Below are 5,825 nucleotides of genomic sequence, written 5' to 3' on the forward strand. Positions count from 1 at the left end.
AGTCCAATTTTTTTTCCCGCCACAAAGAAAAGCTTTGTAAAAGTAAAGCTTTACCGACTGTCCTCTACTGTCTGCTTGCAGAAGCTTGCTGAGTCGCGTAAAAACATGACAGTTAAAGCACGCAGCGCTCAATATTCCTTCAAGGTGAAAACTGCGCTTTCGGTTAACTGGGTGATGGTGACAGAGAGGGGGTCCTGAACCCAGCCACCGAAGAAGCATGCGGGGGGGGGGGGCTGACTGTGCTGCAAATAAACCGTTGGAAGAAACTATTTACAGCTAGTCGGGTTTTAGAGTGTCAGCCAAAGAGATAAGGAGCAGCATTTTCCTCCAGCTCGCTTTTCCCTCCTCGTCAGGATGGCGGCTTTCTTCCTTTATTCTTTCAGAGCTCTAGACGTTGACTGCGGACATTTCCCAACCTCCAAATTTCTAGACATGACCAGAAAGCGTGGGGCAGTCGCCTCCAGGCAGAGAACTGAGTGTTTCTGGTGAGGTTTGGAGAAGGAAAAAGGGACAGAGACCCACACATCAGCCTCACCTTCCTATAATCAACATCTGGAAACAAAACAAAACAACAAAAACCAAACCAAATCAAAACAAAACCAAAAAAACCCCAAAACTGTCATCTCATCAGTTATGGTCAATCTCCATTGACTTGTAAGATATCCTGACACATCAAAGGCAGCCAAAGTTCCCATTATTGTTGTTTGGTCATTCCCTGAGAGGACATCCTAGACCTTTCTTTGTCCACCTCCAAGACTTTGGTAGTTTGTTCTGACAACTCTTACCTCTTTGACACTGCTCCAAGCCAAGTTTCCTGGGTCGGGCCTGGGTGCATTTGTCTCCCAGGGACTGGTGGGCTCTTTGGGGCCTCGAAAGCACCAGCCCTTCTAAGAGCTGCAGACAGAGGCAACTGAAGAGGACCCAGTGCTGTCACTGACCTCCGTAAGATGGAACTGACCCAGCAACGGAGACTCCCGATGAAGAATTTTACGGAGCCAGTTTCAGAGATTGTAACAGAATAGTATCAGTTAAAAATGTAAAGGTTTGCCTGTATTCCTAACTGCACAGGCCGATGTTGGAGGGTGCCTTCAGCCAGTGAATCAGCTGGGCAACATATGGAGACCCCTTCCAATGGGAAAAAAATACAAATACAATAAAATCTCAGTCTGGTACTGATGGTTTTCTTCTCAAAATATGTGCTGCCTTCTGAAATACAAACTGGCACCATTTTTTTTTTCTACTCAAAATGTTAATTGTTGAGATGTTAAAGTCAGGAGGAAACAGTTCTTTCTAGTTCTCAAACATGAATGGAGATAAGGAAAAAGGGTCATCCATTTACTACACAACCATTTTAAATGTAATTTAAGATCTTTGTTTCATCTGAATGAGACTAGAAGGGGAGGAAGGGGAAAAACTTAAGAAGGTCATTTGCACTAGGAAGGGAGTCTTCAGGTTGACTCTTGCTGCTTTAACCTTTTTCCCTTTTTAAAAATTTTTTAATTTAATTTAATTTTTTTTTAAGACAGAAGATAAGGGGGGAAAACATTAAAAGGAAGAAAATTTAAAGACAGGATGGAGGGAAAACAAGCAGAAGAGAGTGTATCACAAGACACAGGGGAGCAGGTGGCTGGTCCAGTACCTATATTTAGTTATTCGGCGTTGTATGCACATATCAAAACATCAGACTGGGCCCAACTAATGTAAAACCTTCCCTTGCCAGCTAATAGTCCGTTTCCTTTAAGAAGGATCCTAGGAGTGAGCCCTGATTAGACAGGACACGTGGTGGCGAATGGGACAAGGACACAAAATGAAGGCAGCCACCTGCGAAGTCGGAGAGAGGGGCTTCAGGAGAAGCCACTGATATTGAACGTCAGGGAAATATTCGTTACCTACGTTATGTTGCAGCTTACATTAGCCCTGTCATTCTAATAAGTGTTTTGTTTTGTTTTGTTTTTTTCAAAACAGGGTTTCTCTGTGTAGCCCTGGCTGTCCTGGACTCGCTTTGTAGGCCAGGCTGGCCTCGAACTCAGAAATCCTATCTCTGCCTCCCCGAGTACTGAGATCACAGGCGTGAGTGAGCCGCTGTTCCTGGCTTCCAACAGTGTTTTAATGAGAGAAGTAAGAGACAGACATTTAAAACTAAAAAACGTGACTAAGTATTTTCAGATACTCTAGAACTCGTGCTGATTTGACTCGGGGTAGGTTTTGTTTTGTATAGCTCTGGCCAGACTCCCTCTGGGAGGCCTCCGGTTTGTCGGCCTTGCCCCTGCTTCCTCAGTCACGCACGGGTGACTCTTGGAGAAGTTAAAACATAATTCTCTTACAGCTACAAGGAAGCAAAGGGTAAGCCTGGATGAGAAAAGCCAAGGCCACAAGGGCTTGTGCTTCCGCTGGCTGCCACGAGAGGGCGGGAAAGAGCGGCACATTTCGCACCGCTGCGAAAACAGGTTACTTTCTGGCTAGCCCCGCCCGCCTTGCTTTAACTGCAGGCAGAAAGTGAAGGCCTTCCTACTGAGGGATTGCCGCGCTGAAGCTTGTTTGGTTGTTAGAGAGAGAGCTACAAAATATGATTTACTGGGGAAAGCGAACCATGGGGTAACAGAGAACCAAGAATGAATTTAGGTACTGTTGGGGTTAGGGAGAGCTGGGTTCCATGAATACTGGGAGCAAAGGCTCGCTTCTAAGTCTCCTCCAGCCCAGGGGCTTGCTGGGGTCCGCCGGCTTTAAGTGCAGTTTTGACCCCTGCTGCTGGATTCACGAACACGGACGTTCAAATCACACAGCCTTGAAGATGGCCTCTGGGGCATCCTTCCTGAATTTACATCCAGAGCTCCCAGAGTCTGCTTTCTCTTGGACAATCGCGATTCACACACTCTTATCCGCGAAGCATTGCTGGGCTGTGGTAATACGGTGTTTTCCAGTTAGGACTTTTCCGGGATCCAAATGCCCGTGAAACGTCTAATTTAAAGCCTGAGAATTCGGTGCCCTTCTAGAAATAACTTTCCAAAAATAAACCCCTCTAAAATACAAACGCAAGAACTATCAAACTGTAGGTCGTTCCTGACTATTAAAATATTCCTACAGCCCGGAGAGGTTGCCTGGGCAAAGGACTTCTTGCTTTGTTACCTCCAAGCCGAAAGAACCGCCTTCAAAAGGCGCAAGACATACGGAACAGCTATTTTATACGAAATTGTAGGTGGCTCTGAAAAGAGCCTTTGGGTTAGGAGGGAGATCAGCACCCTCACTTGGAGCTATGTGCCCCTTTCTGTCTCCGTGGGGACTAAGTACTCAGCAGGAGCTGTTCCTGAGGACAGACTTGTGCTAACCCGTGTCTCGGCATTTCTTCGAAGCTTGTGGAGCTGAGAGCTGAGGTAGGCTGACTTTGGTACCTCTGAGGCTCCGGAGGGAGGGCTTATAATCCAGGCAGAGACGCAGGACATTTGGAACCCCGACAGAATTATTCTTCAAGCGTTGAGAAAAATCCAGACACATTCTGTGCCGCCTCTGACTGCACTCCTTTGGCCCCATATCTGCCCTCACGCTTCAGATAGCATTTAAAATGCGTTGTATAGTAAAAATGGGGAACTGTTCTTTTGTTTGTAGCCCTGGTTGTCCTGGAACTAGCTGTATACCCTGGGCTGGCCTTGACCTCAGAGATCTACCTGCCTTTGCCTCCAGAGTGATTAAAGGCATCCAGTACCACCACCTAGCAAATGACACATTTTGGTTTTGTTTCTTTTTTGTTTGGTTGGTTGATTGGTTGGTTTTGTTTTTGTTTGTTGAGACAGGGTTTCTCTGTTCTTACAGAGAAAAATAATTATAGAAAATCCCAGGTAGGGTCAGGTTCAACTGCTGTACGCAGGCAGGTTACCAGAATGCCAGGAAGAGGGAGCAGAAACAGGAGAGTCACAGCTTTCTCTTTCACAGCTGGATGCCACTCTTGAGGACAATGAGAAGCCGCTGGCTTTTCCACTTCAAGACTTTGAGGGGAGAGCTGTGCCTTCTTCAGACTTGGAACTTCTGGCCTGAATTATTGGAAAGCTCCTAAAATACAGCACAGAGCTTTTTCATTTTTCATGATCTGGGGTTCAAGCTCTTTCCTCTCGGTCTTGTCCAAAATAGATGTTTTGGCTGCAGCCATTGCATCTGTATTCAAAGACAAAATTATTGTAAAGAATGGACCAAAAGGAGAGCTCCTGTTTTCTGAGTGCTGTAGTTTAGGGCAGATACTGCTCTTACAGTACATATGGGCTGATACTATGGAACTGGCAGCCTAGACTTGCTGCAGTTTCTGCAGAGGGGATGTTAGGAAAAAAAAAAATCAACAGCATTGTCATATGTAAGCCTGTGGGAATTTGTGGAAGTTAAAGTAAACTTCATCCACCCTTTCCCTTGAGCATGTGTGTGTGTGAATGCTCTTTGCTTACTTTCCTCTCTCCTTACCTATTTACAAGCAAGTAAACTGTAACTATCAGCGTAAGACAAGCAGGAAAAAGTTTGCTTTAGCCTGTGGAGGCCTCCACAGCAGCCTGCCCCTACACAGAAGCCAATCTCAGATCAAGGAGCCCTGTTTTACAGCCCCTTGAAGCTTTGGTTAGAAAAGGCCTTTTACAGTCCTGGCTGCAGGAGGGGAAAAGGTGACCAGTTATTAAAGTTTTCCTCCTTAGCAACAGTGTATCCGGTCCCTAGACCTAGAGAAGGAATCCTGGGCTCCCTCCCCCATTTCTTTTTCTTTCAATCACCTTTAGGATCGGTGCCTGAGCCATCAGCTCAGTGACCCAAGAGATAAAGCGAAAGGGGACTCCACATCCCTGCCCAGATCCTACCCTGGACCCTGGAACCTTGCCAAAGCAGAGAGAGACTTTAGAAGGTAAGAGAGAGGCCCTAGAAGACTTTAACAGACATCAGAGCAAAAGTCTCTTTTATTTACCTGATGTAACTTTTGTCTTGGAAACTTACTGCCTCTATGCTAACCTAGTCCTGGTCCTGGAAGCTTTTATTCTCCTTAAAATCTAATTTAGGCCTAGAATGCTTTTAGCCTCTGAGACTTACTGCTGAATGCCCTCACCCTTTCCAGCTCTTTCTGAACTCTGGCTGGTTGGTTCAACTCAGCTGTTTTGTCTCAAGGTCCTCTCCAAGATGACTGATTCCATCTGGCTTCTCTCTTCAGTTTCTAGCTGAATTGCTTTGCTTGGCCTCAAACTAACGCTATAGCAATCTGTTCTGATCTTCTGGCTCCTTCTCATTCTCTGGCTCATTCTGTCTTTACCTGTGTCAAGTTTGTTCTCCCTCAGCAACCTGTCTCTGTAACGGTCTCCTGGTAGAACTGGCTCTGAATTCCTCTAACTGTAGTGCCTCTCAACTGAACTGTCTGAAAAGCCTGACTAGAACTCAGAGATCTGTTTGCCTCTGTCTCCTGGAATTAAAGGCCTGTCTGTATTCCAGCCCTATCACACAGGCCTAGAAGGTCTTTGGATGTGATCTCTTGCCAGAGCAGCTGAGTTCTGAATTTAAATTCCGCCGCACATCAGGATAGGACAATACACTTACCAGACATCCCTTGAAAACAAAAGGATGTTTGCAGAGTTTTGGCAGACCACTGCCTTCACACTCCAGCAAGTATGTCCTTGGCCAGGTGTCATGTGTCTCTCATTTATCTTCTAGGAAAAGGTTCAATTAATTAGTAACATAAAAACCTGCTTTTTGTCTAGTAAGAAAAAAGCAAACATTGTCGTTTGGTAGCCTATGCACTGTTTATTATGTAATCAGAGCTGGAGCAGTATAATATGGTTGAGTGAAGACAGCACTCTGCTTCCTGAATAAGC

This window comes from Meriones unguiculatus, chromosome 19, assembly GCF_030254825.1.
Source record: "Meriones unguiculatus strain TT.TT164.6M chromosome 19, Bangor_MerUng_6.1, whole genome shotgun sequence".
Classification (NCBI taxonomy): Eukaryota; Metazoa; Chordata; class Mammalia; order Rodentia; family Muridae; genus Meriones; species Meriones unguiculatus.